This window comes from Globicephala melas, chromosome 16 (genome assembly GCF_963455315.2).
Source record: "Globicephala melas chromosome 16, mGloMel1.2, whole genome shotgun sequence".
NCBI classification, from domain to species: Eukaryota; Metazoa; Chordata; class Mammalia; order Artiodactyla; family Delphinidae; genus Globicephala; species Globicephala melas.
The window spans coordinates 31,703,749-31,724,062 of NC_083329.1; the positions used below are offsets into that span (position 1 = coordinate 31,703,749).

The 20,314-nt window shown below is 44.9% G+C and overlaps 1 protein-coding gene and 2 pseudogenes across 49 annotated transcripts in view; 2 read left to right on the forward strand and 1 right to left on the reverse strand.

Moving 5' to 3' along the window:
- SORBS1 (sorbin and SH3 domain containing 1) overlaps positions 1 to 20,314 on the forward strand; it is a 240,550-nt gene that overhangs the window by 46,727 nt on the left and 173,509 nt on the right. The gene's annotated exons all lie outside the window — the stretch shown is intronic.
- LOC115858042 (U6 spliceosomal RNA) lies at positions 15,734 to 15,832 on the forward strand (annotated as a pseudogene).
- On the reverse strand, positions 19,677 to 20,141 carry LOC115857816 (large ribosomal subunit protein eL21-like; annotated as a pseudogene).

Below are 20,314 nucleotides of genomic sequence, written 5' to 3' on the forward strand. Positions count from 1 at the left end.
CCGGACGCGCAGGCTCAGTGGCCGTGGCTCACGGGCCTAGCCGTTCCGCGGCATGTGGGGTCTTCCCAGACCGGGGCACGAACCCATGTTCCCTGCATCGGCAGGCAGACTCTCAACCACTGTGCCACCAGGGAAGCCCCACATGACTCTTTTTGAATGATGGTTTTCTGAGGGTATATGCCCAGTAGTGGGATTGCTGGGTCGTATGGTAGTTCTGTTTTTAGTTTTTTAAGGAACTTCCATACTGTTCTCCATAGTGGCTGTATCAATTTACATTCCCACCAACAGTTCAAGAGGGTTACCTTTTCTCCACACCCTCTCCAGCATTTATTGTTTGTAGATTTTTTCATGATGGCCATTCTGACTGGTGTGAGGTGATACCTGACTGTAGTTTTGATTTGCATTTCTCTAATGATTAGTGATGTTGAGCATTCTTTCATGTGTTTGTTGGCAATCTGTATATCTTCTTTGGAGAAGTATCTATTTAGATCTTCTGCCCATTTTTGGATTGGGTTGTTTGTTTTTTTGATATTGGGCTGCATGAGCTGCCTGTATATTTTGGAGATTAATCCGTTGTCACTTGATTCATTTGCAAATATTTTCTCCCATTCTGAGAGTTGTCTTTTCGTCTTGTTTATGGTTTCCTTTGCTGTGCAAAAGCTTTGAAGTTTCATTAGGTCCCATTTGTTTATTTTTGTTTTTATATCCATTTCTCTAGGAGGTGGGTCAAAAAGGATCTTGCTGTGATTTATGTCATAGAGTGTTCTGCCTATGTTTTCCTTCCTCTAAGAGTTTTATAGTGTCTGGCCTTAAATTTAGGTCTTTGATCCACTTTGAGTTTATTTTTGTGTACGGTGTTAGGGAGTGCTCTAATTTCATTCTTTTACATGTAGCTGTCCAGTTTTCCCAGCACCACTTATTGAAGAGACTGTCTTTTCTCCGTTGTATATTCTTGCCTCCTTTATCAAAAATAAGATGACCATATGTACGTGGGTTTATCTCTGGGCTTTCTATCCTGTTCCATTGATCTATATTTCTGTTTTTGTGCCAGTACCATACTGTCTTGATTATTGTAGCTTTGTAGTATAGTCTGCAGTCAGGGAGCCTGATTCCTCCAGCTCCATTTTTCTTTATCAAGATTGCTTTGGCTGCTCGTGGTCTTTTGTGTTTCTATACAAATTGTGAAATTTTTTGTTCTAGTTCTGTGAAAAATGCCATTGGTAGTTTGATAAGGATTGCATTGAATCTGTAGATTGCTTTGGGTAGTAGAGTCATTTTCACAGTGTTGATTCTTCCAATCTAAGAACATGGTGTATCACTCCATCTGTTTATATCATCTTTAATTTCTTTCATCAGTGTCTTATAGTTTTCTGCATACAGGTCTTTTGTCTCCTTAGGTAGGTTTATTCCTAGGTATTTTATTCTTTTTGTTGCAGTGGTAAATGGGGGTGTTTCCTTAATTTCTCTTTCAGGTTTTTCATCATTAGTGTATAGGAATGCAGGAGATTTCTGTGCATTAATTTTATATCCTGCTACTTTACCAAATTCATTGATTAGCTCTAGTAGTTTTCTGGTAGCATCTTTGGAATTCTCTCTGTATAGTATCATGTCATCTGCATACAGTGACAGTTTTATTTCTTCTTTTCCGATTTGGATTCCTTTTATTTCCTTTTTTTCTCTGATTGCTGTGGCTAAAAATTCCAAAACTATGGTGAATAATAGTGGTGAGAGTGGGCAACCTTGTCTTTTTCCTGATCTTAGTGGAAATGGTTTTAGTTTTTCACCATTGAGCACAGTGTTGGCTGTGGGTTTGTCATATATGGCCTTTATTGTGTTGAGGTAAGTTTCCTCTGTGCCTACCTTCTGGAGAGTTTTTATCATAAATGGGTGTTGAATTTTGTCAAAAGCTTTTTCTGCATCTATCGGTATGATCATATGGTTTTTCTCCTTCAGTTTGTTAATATGGTTTATTTCATTGATTTGCATATATTGAAGAATTCTCGCATTCCTGGGTTAAACCCCACTTGATCATGGTGTATGATCCTTTTCATGTGCTGTTGGATTCTGTTTGCTAGTATTTTGTTGAGGATTTTTGCATCTATGTTCATCAGTGATGTTGGTCAGTAGTTTTCTTTTTTTGTGACATCTTTGTCTGGTTTTGGTATCAGGGTGATGGTGGCCTCGTAGAATGAGTTTGGGAGTGTTCCTCCCTCTGCTATATTTTGGAAGAGTTTGAGAAGGATAGATGTTAGCTCTTCTCTAAATGTTTGATAGAATTCTCCTGTGAAACCATCTGGTCCTGGGCTTTTGTTTGTTGGAAGATTTTTTTTTTTTAATTTACTTTTGGCTGTGTTGGGTCTTCATTGCTGTGTGCAGGCTTTCTGTAGTTGCGGTGAGCGGGGGCTACTCTTCGTTGTGGTGTGCAGGTTTCTCATTGTGGTGGCTTCTCTTGTTGTGGAGCCTGGGCTCTAGGTGTGTGGGCTTCACTAGTTGTGACTTATGGGCTCTAGAGCGCAGGCTCAGTAGTTGTGGTGCACAGGCTTTGTTGCTCCGCAGCATGTGGGATCTTCCCGGACCAGGGCTGGAACCTGTGTCCCCTGCATTGGGAGGCGGATTCTTAACCACTGCGCCACCAGGGAAGTCCCTCTTTTAGTTTTACTGATCTTAGCTATTGTTTCCTTCATTTCTTTTTCATTTATTTCTGATCTGATCTTTATGATTTCTTTCCTTCTGCTAACTTTGGGTTTTTTTTTTTTCTTTCTCTAATTGCTTTAGACGTAAGGTTAGATTGTTTATTTGAGATGTTTCTTGTTTCATGAGGTAGGATTATATTGCTATAAACCTCCCTCTTAGAACTGCTTCTGCTGCATCCCGTAAGTTTTGGGTCGTTATATTTTCATTGTCATTTGTTTCTAGGTATTTTTTGATTTCCTCTTTGATTTCTTCAGTGATCTCTTGGTTATTAAGTAGTGTATTGTTTAGCCTTCATGTGCTTGTATTTTTTACAGATTTATTCCTGTAATTGATACCTACTCTCATAGCGTTGTGGTTGGAAAAGATACTTGATACGATTTCAGTTTTCTTAAATTTACCAAGGCTTGATTTGTGACCCGAGATATGATCTATCCTGGAGAATGTTCCATGAGCACTTGAGAAGAATGTGTATTCTATTGTTTTTGGATGGAATGTCCTGTAAATATCAGTTAAGTCCATCTTGTTTAATGTATCATTTAAAGCTTGTGTTTCCTTATTTATTTTCATTTTGGTTGATCTGTCCATTGGTGAAACGGGGTGTTAACGTCCCCTACTATGATTGTTTTACTGTCAATTTCCCCTTTTATGGCTGTTAGCATTTGCCTTATGTATTGAGGTGCTCCTATGTTGGGTGCATAATTATTTACAATTGTTATATCTTCTTGTTGGATTGATCCCTTGATCATTATGTAGTGTCCTTCTTTGTCTCTTGTAATAGTCTTTATCTGCAAGTCCTTTTTGTCTGATATAGGAATTGCTACTCCAGCTTTCTTTTGATTTCCATTTGCATGGAATATCTTTTTCCATCCCCTCACTTTCAGTCTGTATGTGTCCCTAGGTCTGAAGTTGGTCTCTTGTAGACAGCATATATATGTGTCTTGTTTTTGTATCCATTCAGCTAGTCTATGTCTTTTGGTTGGAGCATTTACATTTAAGGTAGTTATGGGTATGTGTGCTCCTATTCCCATTTTCTTAATTGTTTTGGGTTTTTTATTGTAGACCTTTTCCTTCTCTTGTGTTTCCTGCCTAGAGAAGTTCCTTTAGCATTTGTTGTAAAGCTGGTTTGGTGGTGCTGAATTCTCTTAGCTTTTGTTTGTCTGTAAAGGTTTTAATTTCTCCATCAAATCTGAATGACATCCTTGCTGGGTAGAGTAATCTTGGTTGTAGGTTTTCCCCATTCATCAGTTTAAGTATGTCCTGCCACACCCTTCTGGCTTGCAGAGTTTCTGCTGAAAGATCAGCTGTTAACCTTATGGGGATTCCCTTGTATTTTATTTGTTGTTTTTCCCTTGCTGCTTTTAATATTTTTTCTTTGTCTTTAATTTTTGATAGTTTGATTAATATGTGTCTTGGCCTGTTCCTCCTTGGATTTATCCTGTATGGGACTCTCTGTGCTTCTTGGACTTGACTATTTCTTTTCCCATATTAGGGAAGTTTTCAGCTATAATCTCTTCAAATATTTTCTCAGTCCCTTTCTTTTTCTCTTCTTCTTCTGGGACCCCTTTAATTCGAATGTTGGTGCATTTAATGTTGTCCCAGAGGTCTCTGAGACTGTCCTCAGTTCTTTTCATTCTTTTTTCTTTATTCTGCTGTGCAGTAGTTATTTCCACTATTTTATCTTCCAGGTCACTTATCCATTCTTCTGCCTCAGCTATTCTGCTATTGATTTCTTCTAGAGAATTTAAAATTTCATTTATTGTGTTGTTCAGCGTTGTTTGTTTGCCCTTTAGTTCTTCTAGGTCCTTGTTAAACGTTTCTTGTGTTTTCTCCGTTCTGTTTCCGAGATTTTGGATCACTTTACTATCATTAATCTCAATTCTTTTTCAGGTAGACTGCCTGTTTCCTCTTCATTTGTTTGGTCTGGTGGGTTTTTACTTTGCTACTTCATCTGCTGTGTATTTCTTTGTCTTCTCATTTTGCTTAACTTCCTGTGTTTGGCGTCTCCTTTCTGCAGGCTGCACGTTCGTAGTTCCCATTGTTTTTGGTGTCTGCCCCTCGTGGGTAAGGTTGGTTCAGTGGGTTGTGTAGGCTTCCTGGTGGAGAGGACTGGTGGTGCCTGTGTTCTGGTGGATGAGGCTGGATCTTGTCTTTCTGGTGGGCAGGACTCCGTCTGGTGGTGTATTTTGGGGTGTGTGTGACCTTATGATTTTAGGCAGCCTCTCTGCTAATGGGTGGGGTTGTGTTCCTCTCTTGCTAGTTGTTTGGCATAGGGTGTCCAGCACTGTAGCTTGCTGATCATTGAGTGCAGCTGGGTCTTATCATTGAGATGGCGATCTCTGAGAGAGCTTTTGCTGTTTGGTCCACCAGAGACCTCCTGGCCCCGCAAAATATCAATGTCTTGAACTCTGTTCTCCCACCTCAGAGGCACAGGCCTGACACCCGACTGGAGCACCAAGACTTTATCAGCCACCCAGCTGGTCTTCCTAAAGCTGGGCCGCCTGCAGCAGCCTGACCAATGGAATATTCAAATTGGAAATGTTGCCTTAGCACTGGGTGCTAGAGGAGATCTCCATCGCTCCATACCAGAAATACAAAAGGATGGACAGCTCCTCTAAGCTGGGGTTTTCATGAATGTGAAGTGGCTGCTCCACTGTCCCTTTCCCTGTCTCCCAGCTGAAGCAGAGGACTCTGAGGCTTTAGAACGGGGCAGTGCTCCTCAACATTGTCGAGGTCATCAAAAATGAGGGAAGTATGAGAAATTCTCACAGCCAAGAGGAGCCTCTGGAGACGTGAAGACTGAATGTAATGCTGTATGAAATCAGCAATGTTGGGGAAATTTTCTCGACTTTCCCAGAATGCTAGTCCGTACTGCAGAGAGTTATGTAGTAAGGCTAATTATTGACAATGTTCTGAAAAGGTAACAACACCAATAAACTTTTCTGGACTTGCAAAGGAAAAAGAGAAAACAGCTGGCTCTGCTGGCAGTCGAGCTTCCAGAGCTAACTGGCATGCCATCTGCTCGCAGCAGAGTGGGAACCATGGTTCACGTGTCACACCACCGTTCGTGTTAAGAAGGTTGCCCCAACAAGCCTGGGCAACTTCGCTTCCGTGCAGGTTGCTGGGGGGAGGGGTGGCGGCAGCAGCATCCCCAGTGTGTATATCGTTTTTCCGAACTACATCTGCTCCAATTTGTAGTTTTTATCAAATTTACACATGCATATAGTTTCAAGAATCAAACAGTTCTCCAGGAACACCCTCTCCTGCCTCCCCTCCCCCTACCTGCCATCCCCTGTGGCAGTCACTTAAAAATCATAGCTGATTCTTTTGGTGTTTACTTACACGTTTTTCAATAGCTTGCATGTTTTGCTACTCTGGGGTATTATCTATTGGCTCCTCCTGAGGATTTTGCTCTCCTCCCCCTCCCCATGCGCTGTGCCCCAACCCCCTTATCTTTGGAGGAAGAAAAATCCTGTCTTCTGCAGAAGTCAGGAGTGTCATGCCTTATCCTAGAGGGACATGGGGGTCCCTACGTGGAATAACATGCACATCTTTTGGTCTTTTGTGATCTTGCCAATAAGACTTTAAAGTCTGTCCAAAATTCTAAGCTGTAGGTTTGAATTAGACTGTGTGTTGTTACCAGCTCTGTGGACCAACCATAACCAAGGGCCCGTTAGAAGCTGGATTGAATTAGGACGTCTTCTGGATATGGTTTTTTGGGACCAAATGTCAACTTATTTTGTTGTCCTTTGCCTCTATCGTAGAATGTAGAAAAAGTACACTGTCCCAGTTAATTGCAGGCCATTGTTTGCTGGACTTGGTTATCTTGGGGGTCCTAGGAGGCCCCTTTCTTGACCTCTCAGCTCCAGGACGCTCTTAAGGAGATGGCTTCTGCTTATATTTGACCAGTGATGTCCAGGGTTTGTGGGAAAGTGGCAGAGCTGCCTGTGTCTTGGGGACCCAGAGGGATCTATATTAAATCCTAAAAGTGCCACCTTTTCCAGAAAAGCTGCTGCAGTCCAGTCTCAGGATAGGGCATGTGGACTCTACTCTGAGTCTCAGCATTCCACTTTGTTTCCAGAGCCACCCACAGACATCTCTGAATTCTTTGTCCATTCCTAGAGGACATGCTTCTGGGCTTACCTGTCTCCTCCAGGCTCAGGAGTGACTCCCATCTCTTGCCCTTTGCCTCTATCTGTGGCCCTTCTGAGTTCTGGAGAACTCATGCCAGTGATCTTGCCATCTTTCTCGTTAATGAGGAATGAGGGAAGGCAACAGGGCAGCACCTTCTGAAATGAAGGGTGAATTTTAAAGTTGTGAGGGACCTTGGAAGCCACATGGTTTGTATAACTCTGCTTGCATACCTCCGGCAGTGAGACTCTCACTGAAGGAGCCACCCTTTTCCAGTGATGGGTGCTCATCTCTTGGAAAGTTCTTTCCTGCTGAACGGACATCCTTGTCTGGGATGCCCCTCCACTAAACAGATGAGGACAGCCTTGAAACTAGTCAACAAATTATTCTTCCTGTTTTTCTGGCCTAAGTGGTATCGAAAATGGTTTTAAGAGGCAGCCATAAAAGATGCTGGTAAAAACTCATGTTTTCTAAGCACCGAGTGTGTTGCCAGAGAGGTTCAGTTTTGTTTTTCTTTATCGTTATGATTTTGATTTATTTGCATCTGATAGAATGGTATCAGTGACATGGGGAATAATTACATCTCTTTTGAAATTCTACCCTGGAGCCCCACCAGGAACTGACCCAGATTCGTGCCAAGGAACACATCGTAGGCTTTGGGTTTTTTAAAATGTGTACTTAAAACACTCTTTTGAAATGCTAGACTTTTTGATACTTAAACAGCATTGTTTTAATGGGTGGAGTTCTTTTTTGATCCTCTAAGTTTAAATTTCTTAGCTCAGGGGTGGCCATAGTGACCATCCTGTATTGTGAGTTCAAGAGGCCTCTGAGAGGTAAGCCCTGCACACGTGTGTGTGCGTGTGTGCACGTGCACTTGTCTCCCTTTTGTCAACCAGTTCTAAACTTTTCTTGATTCTTACTGCTTTTACTGAATCTTCAGGAATGCTGGCCATTTTAGGAAAGCCATGTGACATAATTCTTTAAATAAATAAAAATTATTTGACTTAGAGCAACTGGCAGCAATAAATCAACATGGTTGGATTATCATTTCCTTTGAGATTTCCTTTGTTTTCCCAGCTTTATATGACGAACATGTATTACTTTTATATTAGAGGAAATTATTTGGGAAAGCATGGCTGCTTCCAAACTTAATCTGCCAATGAGGTTACAAGGTGGAGGATACAGGAGGGGATAACGGATTGGAACATAGGGATGTTGGGAGCCAGGGCTGCCATGGGAACTGTTATTGGCAGTCTTTTTTACCATCAAAAATGCCTCTTTTATTTTTATATGTATTTATTTTTCTTCTAAATGCCCCTTGCTTTGAAAGATTTCATCTAACCCAACATTGTATTTGTTAAATAGTAATTCCTCCATTGTTGATCAGTCAAAGACTAACTGCCTATTGGAGAGTTACTGGGTTACTTTATGGAGTTGGTGCTGTTCCAGCGGAGGGTAGAGACATGTGATATTTGAGTTGGCCCTTCGTTAGGCACTCATCTATGTTCTCCACCTTCATTGCTACCTAAGGTGGGACTTTCTGAGCTGAGGACCCAAGGTTGGGGTTCTGCAGTTAGAGCTCTTCTGTATTTTGGGCTCAAGACCTGTATTCCCTCTGGCACTGGTATTTCTCCCCAACAAACCTGCCTTGATTTTGTTTTTAAATGCAACATCTAAAAAACCACAAAACCAGTAGTACAGTAAGGCTTCATGGCTGTGCTAACCTTTTTCTGCCTCATCCTTCATCATCCTCATCGTGGTAATAATAGTTGGTATCAGTTGAGTTCGTGCTTAAGGTGTACCGGATACATGTTAAATGTCTACATAGATGATCTCATTTGACCCTCATAATTCTTCCTCTGTGAAGCAAGGACTGTTAATTAGCCCCCGCATTTTACTGATGGGGAAGCTGAGACTCAGAGGTTGAGTAATTTGTCCAGGGTCATGAGGCCAAAGAACAGCAAAGCCAGGACTTGAGTTGCTTCCCATCTCTTACACCTTCCTTTAATCTCTTTCTTCTTTAATCCTTGCTTTACAGACCAAGACCTCAGCTTCGGATCTTCTTCACATCCCAACACATCACCTTGTTGTGTACCTGGAATTAGTTGATTCTCTCTTCACAGTTCCCCAGTAGGGGAAGAATCCACAAAGTTTTCATTAGATTCTCAAAGGGATCTATGACCCAATAAAAGTTAACGTAGACCACGTTCCACATGCTATCCTTGGAATGGAACTGAGGTCATCCTGTGGGAAGGGAAGCACCTCCTCTAGCATCCTCACTGTTCCAGAAGGAAGGGGTTTGAGGCTTTCTCTGCTGGAGAGCAGGAGAAAAAGAACTCTGGTGAATTGCACTGGAGGCACTAAATAGGCATTTCTGTGGCTGAGAAATGCCTCCTTGGATCCCTTAAGACCCCACCCTAACAGTGGGAAATTAAAAAGGACAGAACCAGATCCCAGCTCCAATTGCCACACATTCAGGAATAAACACACTCTATCCGGGCCCATCAGGGTGCAGGAGGAGGGCTTCTGGCACTGCGGCCGAGCCCGTGCATCCCAGGTGTCTGGACTCTTCCCCAGAAAAAGTGCAGTGATAATAACATTTATGTTGTAGGCATTGTGCTAAGCACTTACATGTATTACCTCTTTTAATCTTCCTCATAACCCTATGAGGTGTGGAGTGTTGTCATCCCTATTCTACAAATGAGGAAACTGAAGCCCTGAGATGTTTAATGACTTCCCTGTGGATATGCATTTAGAAAGTGGTTGGGTCTTTACATAGGATTTCAGTTGCACCCCAGGACCTGGAGTACCTCAGTTCTAGAGTACTGGACACCACCTGCATTGCTTAAAGATGGGAATGTGTACATGTAACGGGGTATTAGGTAGATACCAACCCCCAGAGCTGGTGATGAACCTGCTTGTCAAGGTGGTGGAGGAAGGGGAGGCTGCTCTTGGCTCCCCTTTTACAGAATCCTCCCCCATCCTTTTGGACCAGTTAGGTGCATCTGCGTGGAGTTTCTAAGTGTCCAAGCTTTGCAGGGCTCCCACACAGTTATCTCATATGCATTTATCAGTAGGTGGGGAGTCAGACAATCTGGGCTTCCCCCCGGTTCTGCCCGTCCAAGCTGTATGACTTGGGGGGTCATTCAGGCTCTCCGAGTCTCTCTGCTCATTTGCAAACCAGGGAGTTTGAACTCTGGCCTTCATTAGGATGAGGAAGGGTCTCAGCACTGTGGGCGGAAGGCCCTGCCCTTAATGTGTCTTCATAAGCAAACGGCCTGCTCCAGGTACACTGTGCATGTTGTTCTGGTATTAAGATTAATGGGCCAGAAACCTACCTGTAAGTCTGGCCACGCTTGACAACTGTAGCTTTAGAAGGTACAGTGAGTATTTTCATAGAGCGATAGTGATCATCATAATTAAGATTTTCGGATCGTTTGTACTCCTCCTGTCTGCCTTTCTATTCTGTTCTCCACCTGTTCATGACCCCCACTGCAGGTATCCTTAAAATCAGAGAGCTGTGGAATATCAGTGCTGGAGAGGAACTCTGATCACCTATGGCCAGCCTTCTCATTTTACAGGCATGGAAATAGGCTCAGAGAGGAATAGCAACTTGCCTAAGGCCATTCTTGGTAGAGCCAGCATGTAGGTTGGCATTCTTTTTTTAAACATCTTTATTGGAGTATAATTGCTTTACAATGGTGTGTTAGTTTCTGCTTTATAACAAAGTGAATCAGTTTGGCATTCTTTCACTTGTGCCCTGCAGCTGTCCCTTATCTCTCCTCTTAACTTCCTTCACAAGCAGACAGAACTTTTCATCAGTTTTTACCTTGTATGGTTCTTATGGCCTGTACTTGCTTCCTTGAAAGCAGAGCCTGGGTCATTCTCATCATAGTTTCTCCCTCTTCCTCCTCACTGTCCCTGTGTGTGATGAACAAAGGAACAAGGCCATTGCATAAGCAGAGCCACCTCAGAAGTCCTTTATGGTGCTAGGCCCACTGTTCCACATATTCAGATCATTGTGACCTCTCCAAGCACCAGGATGAATCTCTGCTGTGGACAGAGACCTAGGAAATAGCCCTCTCCATATACTACTTTATCCCATTAATGTAGTGATGGATATTCACAGCCAGTGTGTTACCGGAAGCTCTTGGAAGCCAAGATGTGTTGGCTTCTTCATGGCTGTGCTGGGGCTGTCTCTCCAGCAGCGGTATAATCTGGGTATAAAGAGCATCTTGTCTGATCTGAGTGGTGACATTTAACTCTATCCCTTTGCCACATGGCACCGTGTTTATAGACTTTCTCCTCTTCTCTCTGTTAAACGTAATTGTTGTCTATTACTCAGCTTTCCCAGTTACCCTACCTTTTAAGGAGAATTTTCTCTTGGTTAGCTCAGTTCCTGGTCCTTTTCTATATAGAGGCAATGAGTGGAGGATGAGCTGGAGGGCGGGTCAGAGTTTGTGTGAGTGTGGATATGTGAATGCAGGTAAGGAGGGGCTGTATTTATATCTGAGAAGACCCAATACTTGTGTGTGAGAAGAAGGAACAGAGGCTAAAGGAAAGGAGAGGGAAAGTGTGTATGAGCTGGGAGTTGGGGAGAGTGGGAAGATGAAGAGAAGAGCCTTTAGAGGGTTAGCTGCTCTCTCTATATGGATAGCAAGTGGTAGAGAAGGAGCAGGGGTTTTAAAGACAGCTCCCAATGCATTAAGAATTTAATTCCTGGGCTTCCCTGGTGGCGCAGCGGTTGAGAGTCCGCCTGCCAATGCAGGGGACACGGGTTCGTGCCCTGGTCTGGGAGGATCCCACATGCCGCGGAGCGGCTGGGCCCGTGAGCCATGGCCGCTGAGCCTGAGCGTCTGGAGCCTGTGCTCCGCAACAGGAGAGGCCCCGACAGTGAGAGGCCCCGCGTACCGCAAAAAAAAAAGAATTTAATTCCTTCCCATTGGTGTTCAAGAGATCAGTAACGTTTTGCGTTTTATGTTTGGGCTGGATTGTTTGCTTACATGGCTCCCAAGTGAAGACAGGGCTACATGGGGACTCAGTTATGTTCATGCTACTCTGGCATGTTCTAGCTGGGAGACAGAGGCCAACTGTGGGGCAGAAGAATGCGAGAAGCAGAATTCTGGTGTGGGGGGGTGATTTGGAAGAATACTCTGTGGTTGGGGTCCAGGGGCCCAGGGCTGATGCGCCAGAGTCAGCTTGTAGTTTGTATTGCTATGAACAAACCCCAGATCATTTTCCTGCATTAAAAATAAAAAATATATTGGAGTTCTCAGATTTGGTACTTATTCACTTTGTACCCAATTTCCAAAAAAATATGAGGCAGTTCAGACTCGGTGGAGAAAATGTAGTGATCCGTTCACATTGTATTTTTCATAGATTTGCCCTAAGAAGGAAGAATAGGTTGAGTTTCGTGATCATATTTTACTGACAGAAATACTGGGAAGGATATTTAAATTTTTGTTCTCCAGGAAATTGCTCTTTTGTACTGGTTTGAGATGGAGATGGCTTAGCACAGAGAAGGTTTTAAATCCAAGGGAAGGAGCAGTGACTGGTCGAGATAAAGTTCTGTCTTCTGCCGGTGTGCCTCCTAGGGTTGGATTGATCTGTGCACTCTGCCTATCTAGCATTCGTGTTTGGTAAGATGACTTCTTCCACTGGTTGAAGGCCCCAGAAGAATAAACAGGCTACTGGAACTTGCAGGTCTGTCCATGGAAGTTCTGGCCTCTTTCTGGGCTCCTTGGAAAGCAGGAGAAACACTTCTGCAGAAGAGCCTGAAGGATTGGCCTGACATCCAGAAAGTTCAGGCAAGCGTTGGTGTTTTGGGTACCAGGCAAGGGCAGAAAGAGGACCTATCCTGGACCCTCTTGTATGTTGCTGGTGGGAGTGCCAAGCAGCCTAGTCTTTTCAGCCCAATTGCCAAGTACTTTGAAATTGTACTTTTAGATCCTCTTAAGGGGCCTTGTGTGAAGGTAGGAAGTGTCAGCCACCTTTTGAAACAACATCCAGGGCAGACAGTCATTTCCCGCCTAGCTTTACAAGATGTCAGGAAAGTAGCCCTCTGCTGGGGAAGGGCCCTGGTCAGCTCCTGGCCTCTCCGTGAGCCACACCTGCCTTGTTCAGGTTGGCCTGCTGACTGTAGGCTGGGGAAGTCCCAAGGCAGCCCTAATGGTTTTGGTCACAGTTCCTCAGCCATGTCAGTTTCTCAGAGGGAATCCTAAGCCATGGGCACCAGAACGTTCCAAGGTTCTTATGAGCAATGTGCCTACCTGGTCCCACACCAAGTGGACAGTCAGAGTCCCTGGTTGGGGGCGGGGGGTGGGGTTAGGGCTCCTCAGGTGATTCCTTTGTACCCTCTGGATGGAGACCCTCTGTGCCGTCCATCTGCAGTCACGGCCCAGTTCTGCACACTGTGGTTAGTAAATTTGATGCCAGGAGATCCTGGGTTCAAATTTTACGGACTTCAAGCAGTCAGGGAAGGAGGAGGGCGAGGAAGGTCACGGGTGTCGGGTACCAGCTTCGGGAAGATGTCAGCCTGGTTCTTCCAGTTACTAATTATGCTCCCCTCGGCCCAGCGTGCTGGGTGTTCTCATGCCCGTGTCTGGGAGGAGCTGAGCTTCCCAGAGCTCAAGAGCCTGCTGAGGGTCATGCACTCGGTAGGTGACAGGCCTGACCAGCGTCCTCATGTTTTTCCATTAGGATTGTTAACGCCCACCCTAGAATGCTGAGTGTCTCCTCAAGCGTGGCTGTGTAATAGATGTGAGCCACATGTGTCATTTAAGGTTTTTCTAGTAGCCACACTTAAAAAGGTAAAAAGAAATGAAATTAATTTTAACTATATATTTTTTAACCCAGTATATCTAAAATATTATTTCAATATATAATCAGTATTTTTAAAAAGATCAGTGAGCTATTTTACATTTTTTTCCCATACCAAGTCTTCAAAATCCAGTGTGTATGTTCCCCTTACAGTACATCTCAAGTCACACCAGCCACACTGCAAGGGCTCAGTGACCACGTGTGGCTAGTGGCTGCCTTACAGGACTGCACAGCTTTGGCATCTCTCGGCTGGAGAGGTGTGTCTTGGCCGACTGCCCAGGGTAGCAAGGGGGGTCACAGTTTTCTAAATTAATGGTTTCCAAATGCCACAGGATGAATCAGTCCTGGGCCATCTGCAAGAGTGTCCCCTGAGGAGCATCGTCTAGAGCCCCAGGTGATTCTCTGTAGCCTGATTGGAAACACTGTTCTAAAACCGTTCACTGGGCAGTTCACCAGCGTCCTGTGCCTTGGCCTCACCCCCTTTCAGGGACACTTGCATTCCAAGCACGTTCCTTTTGTGGGGTGGTGATGGTAGTGGTGTGAAGGGAAGGGTCGGGGAAGGCATGCCCTGAGGGCCTTTTCCCTCCCCTGCTAAACAGAACTGCAGTTTCAGTGGAAAAACAAGATCTTGCTTATTTATCTGGATGTGATCATGCATAAGGGGCACCTTCTCTTTTGGTGGCCGAGAGCAGGATCCTGTGTTCTCAGGAAAGGTGAGATGAAAGAACTGAAATATTTAGGGCAGAATGGGTTACTGTGTGCTTAAGCTGTGTTCTTTTCCAGTGGTTTGGTTTTAAAATTTATTTGCTGACTTAGAGTAAAAAATTTGGTCCTAAAGAGTTAGAGTCCAGGGTCCAAACCTCAAATGCTTCAGGCCGAGCAGGTAGCATGCGTGAAGGGTAGGGGATTTCAAATCGAAACTCACAGGAATGTTTTTCACTTTCACAAAAATGTGGCCGTCTCCCTTTTTTCTGGACATACAAGACCCTCTTGGTCTTTCATTTTCCTACTCTTGGTAGAGCAATATTTCTAAGACAAAAAGCACTGCAGGCACCATGATAAACAGCAACTGACACTTGGCCTTGGTGTTTCGGGAGAGGAATCTGAGAGCCATGCCCATGTAAGGGGGAACAGCTACCGCCCAGCCCCATCCAACTGTTGGCCTGGAGGCCCAGTGTCACCAGATCTTGCTATTATTAAGGAGAAGCCACAAATCAGAGTATTTAAAAGGTAAAATCTTTGGGGTTTTAAAAGAAGTTTTAACCTTAGAAATACAGACTCCTAGGAATTTGCCCCACCGCCAAAAGATACAGGGTCCTGTGTGTCCTTCCCTCAGCCTCCCCCAGTAGTGGCATCTTACATAACTAGTACAGCATCCAAACCAGGAAATGGACACTGTTGCAATCGACAGTCCTTATGCAGATTTCACCAGTTTATATATGTACTCATTTGTGCCTGCATGTGAGGTGCTTCAAGTTAGTGTACCTTTTCTGAGTACCACCTGTGTGTCAGGTTCCGGACCAACAGGGATGAGTTAGATTGGACCCCAGCGATCAAGGCACAGTCAGTTGGGGGAACCAAACGGAAGAAAGGGCTTCAGAATGTATCATGATTGTGGGATAGAGGGGAAGGGCACTGGGCCCAACCACGGGGGCCTTGAGGGACAAGAGGGAGCTAACAGCTACCGAGGCAGCAGAGGGAGCGGCCTGAGCAAAGGCTTTGACTTTAGGCCTGGTGGGGCCACACAGCTGAGCTGGGAGCTGATTGGTGGTGATGGAGGCTGCAGTGGGAAGCTGGGGTATTGGAGATGAGTTGGAAGAGTATCCCCTGTAGGTGGCTCCGAGGCTCCTCCCCCGAGAGTCTCTGCGTTTGCTCCTCTCTCTACCTGCAGAACTCTTTCCCTGTCTCTTGCCATGGCTGGGGTATTCTCACCAGGGACAGCTCAGATCAAATAGCATTTCTTAACTGAGGCCAGCCCTGACTACCTAACTTTAGTGCCACCAGCAAAAACTACTTTGATTCTGTACTTATCTTATTTATCCCATCCAGGGGACAGGAATATTGCCTGACTTGTTTATTGTCAAGATTTTCTCGTGCCTGCTTCAGCACGAGAAAAGTGGAATGATATAGAGAAGATTAGCGTGGCCCCTGCACAAGGATGACACAAATTCGTGAAGTGTCCCATGTTTCTGGGAGGAATAAATTAGGAGTTTAGGATTAACATATATACACTAGTATATATAAAATAGATAACCAACAAGGACCTACTGTATAGCACAGGGAACTATATTCAATTGTTTGTAATAACCTATAAAGGGAAAAGAATCTACAAAAGAATATACGTATAACTGAATCACTGCTGTACACCTGAAACTAACACAAAATGTTGTGTTAGTAAATCAGCTGTACTTCAGTTTAAAAAAAAAATTTTTTTTCTCGGGGGCCCCCAAATCAGAACAGGAATCCTGAGGAGGTATCTTGTTTTAGGACTGGATGGGGAGAAAGGAGGGTACGACCACCTTTGGGAGGAAGGAAAGCATATTCCAGTGGAAGAAAGTACGAAGTCACTGTGAATCATTTAAAGTAGGTGTCCTTTTTTTTTTTTAAGGAGATAAAAATCATTTTTCTATTTTTCAACTAATTTTATTCTACTTTAAGAGCTTTGTGTCATTCAGAGAACTTGGAAACTTCATTCTGCCTCCTACTGAATTTGTGGAGTAGGTGGGAGAACTATAAAAAGATCCCCAAAATCCACTTTCTTCTGCCAACGGGTGGGAAAGGGGGACAGCGGGGCAGTGGGACTAGAGGTGAGTGGGGTTTGGACATAGGAGCCCCCTGGGCATTGAGCATCTTGGAAACTTCAGTAGTGTTCAGGTCCTGAGGATATGGCACTGGCTCTGGCCCCGGCCCCAGTGGGATTTGCTGTGAGAAATAGGGAAGTGCTTTCCAAGGTCAAAACATGAGTGAAGTCATGTTAAAGCATTAAAGGCAGTGTGATTTTAAAAACTGCACAAAAAGGAAAGATAATTATTGTGAGTTGTTTCCTTCCCAAATTGGTCAGCCTCAAGGCCAGCTGGGGATTGATTTTTCTCCCCTGGACTGTCTGGGTTTGTTGATGGAGGAGTTGGAATTTGTGAGGGAGGGGAGTCTCCCATGAGCTTGGGAAGAAAGTTGGGCCTTGGACTCAGAACAAGGAGAGAGGGGCCAAGTCTGAGAGGCAGGAGAGCAGGTAGGTAAGGTCGAGTTACCTTCAGCAGACATTCCTGTGTGCCAGGTTTTGGGGGGTGGGGGTGTGTGCGGAGGGGGCAGAGCCAGGAGCTAGGTGAGTGCCATGGGCAGGATGCATGAACGTCGCGTAGTTAGGTGGAGTTAGGGCACACACAAAGTAGCAGGCGTTGGGGCAGGGAATGAAAGCAGAATTCCAGGGAATGGTCAGGGACCCAGAAGTTTCTAGGAGCTGAAGAGTAATAAGAAACAGCTCTGGCATCAAGCAGTCCCAGAAATTTGAAGTTATGTCATGTCATGCCTCATAACTAGAATTATCAGATTCCCGGTGAGATAGAAACCAGGCAGAGTACAGGTGCTTTGAACATCAGGTTGAGCGTTAGTGTCAGACCCTGGTTAGGGTCGACTAGGAACCTCAGATTACACATCTTGACTCTCTTCTTCTCTCCTCATCACCTGGTAGACTTTTCCATGCTGACTTTGGCCTTTGCAGGTGAACCTGACCTTGGGAGTCCAACTGGATCAGTGCTTTACCAGTACCAGACTAGCCTTCTGAGCAGGGTCCTTCATAGTCCACTAAATTAGTGGACCAATTAGTGGATGCTTAGATTCCAGAGGCCAGTGGTAAGACTGAGTAGTTAGGGAATGGGTTGACTTGGTCATCTTTTAGCTGGGAGGTATGAAATTTGGGGTATATTTTGAAGGAACCTAGAGGGTTTGAAGTCACCATTGGGATACAGTGATCGTAAGTCAAGCAAACAAAAGAGGTTAAACAACAACAAAAAGACAAAACAAATGTTGACATGATCCTTGTCCATACATATAGGTTAGTGGGAAAACAATGTAAAAATAAGTGATTTGTGCTCTGAAGGAGAGATACATGGTAGTTAGGAGAACATGTATCCAGAGAGGCTCCCATTGGTCCAGAGCTGGTTGGACTGTTGGATTGATGTTGAGTGGGAATGAACGTGGCTAAGGTGACTTTCACAACATCCAGGATTGTTCTGTGTTCCTGGGATAGGCTAGAGATGGGGATGTAGATGAGGAAGGTGATGGTTCAGGGTGTTTGGCAGGGCCTTGAACAACTCTTGTGACATCTTTTGGAGGGTTGGGTCAGAGAATGGTCTTGTTTTAGGCCAGGATATAATGGTACTGCAAGAAATATTGGACTGCTTTTCTCCCCAGAAGGGATAAATTAGTATCTTGTGCTTTTCCTAGACTTCCTGCCTCACCTGTGCTCTTCCAAATTTGCATTATGGCTGAAGTGGAGGGCCCTTAGGTTGAAGGGGAGGCTTGAGTGTCTCCTTGTTCTCGTGAAGGATACTATGGATTGCTGCTGGGCCTTGCAGTCAGGAAGGCTGACCTTGGTCAGCCATGGGTTGCTCTGGTGCTGGGCTGTCTGAAGGTCACCTAGTAGCATCTGGTGATGTCGGGGAAGAGATCTCTGGAGGCTGGTCCATTCAGGGAACCGGCTTACTCCGATCTGTCATCCTTGTGGTACACAGAACTGCCTTTGCCATTCTTTGCTCGAGATTGCTCAGGTCGTTTCTTGAGCACAAGTGGAAACCTGGAAATAGACGTACTCGGCTGGCTTGGCAGGTTTCCAGGCATTGCATTGACCTGCTGTGTCCTGCTTTTTGGTGGGCAGTAAGGATCTGATCAGAGTGCTGTGTGCCTTGGAGCGGTTCCTCAAAGGCCACCTTGGTGACCAGATGCTCCCCGACCCTTTGCTCTACCAGGGTGAGCCTACACAGGTGTGCAAGGGCTCAGATCTGCTGAGACTGGACAACTCCAGTAGATCATCTGGATGCCCCGGCGTTGGGTCATGATGTATAGCGACAAGGGCAGAGAGGGAGGCTGGCTTCACTTACCCAGTTGCCATCCTGGCTGCTGGCCTTCTATTTTTATTTAAAATAAACAGGAGTAAAGTGATGGTTGTGACAGTGTGATTTAGGGAGTGGGTAAACATACTAAGGATGTGCAACTCCCCCAAAGCCTGGATCCTTGAATCCTGCTGGAAGGATGCTGAACTAATAACATTGAGATTGTTCTGGAGGGTGAAAGAGTGTTCTGGAAAAGGGTGAAAGATACCCTTTTCCAAATGAGTATCAGAGTCTAGGCATCACAATCACCTGAATAGTTCCTGTGCCTCCAAACCAGAAATTCAGATTTAATGGGTCTGAGGCCCAAGAAACTGTAGTTTTCCAGGTGATTCTAATTTTCAGCCAGATTTGGGAACCTGCCCACCAGTTAAGATCCAGGGATGCTTCCTTATTTTCTCGAACGGACCTTGACCCTGAACCCTAACCATGGCCACATATTTGGTCTTCACTCCCCTTTATGCCCCTTTCCTAACGCTTGTCTTTCAGAGATGCTGCCCCTTGGCTTTGCCTCGGCCTAGATCAGGGCTGGCGGCTCCTCCCTTTTTTGTCCGTGGAGAAAAGGCGAGCTCCACCTGGGCGTTTTGATGGGCAGATATTCTGGAACACTTTCTCACAAAACTTGCTGCTTGAGGCTCGACCACATAGTAGATTCTGTCTGTAGAAATCCAGATCCTGAGATGCAGGCAGGACCGTCCTGTGATGGCACAGGAAAAAAAATCTGTTTACTCTCGTCTTAGACATCATGGAAGTTCTGGAAATACTGGAAGGCTCAGTGTTTCTACCCCCATGTTTCTTGGGTCCTGCAGACTGGCACAGTATTTGTGGCCCTGAGGATGTGAAAGGTGGGCATTGCCAGGCAGCAGGGCTGAATTGGCTTTTTTTTTTTTTTTTTTTAACAGTTCAGGTCTTTTATTTTCTTTACACCTATCATGCCATGACTTCATAGGGAATGGGTTCCAACAGTTCAGGCTCCTTTCCATTGGTGCTCACGACGTGTGGAGCAGGCTGGCGCTTCAGCTGAACCCAAGTCCCTTTCTCTTTGGCTTCCTTCTTTTTCTGATCATTTTCCTTCACCCGTTTCAGGAAGCTATCTCGGCTCTTACGGTGCTTAATATGCTCAATACGCACATTAATTCTCTTGGCAAGAATCTTGCCCTTGTTTACAACAGTGCCAACAGCATGCTGGGTAACATTGTAGACTCTCCCGGTTTTGCCATGGGGACACTTGTGGGGCATTCCTTTTTGAACAGTGCCCATTCCCTTGATAACTACAATATCACCTTTCTTGTAGATTCGCATGTATGAGGCCAAAGGAACAACTCCATGTTTTCTAAAAGGCCTAGAGAACATGTAGCGGGTGCCCCTCCTCTATCCCTTTGTGTTGGTCATTTTGGCGAATTACTGGAAGATGGCGGTTCCGACACAAAGGCTTGGTGGCATTGTTGATATGGGCACTTGGCAAGATCAACTTCCACGGGTGCACGTGTGGGGCTTGTGCCTCAAGTCTCTGCAGATGTTGGGTCAGGTGGCATAAGGTGATACAAAATCTGGACAAGACTCAATCG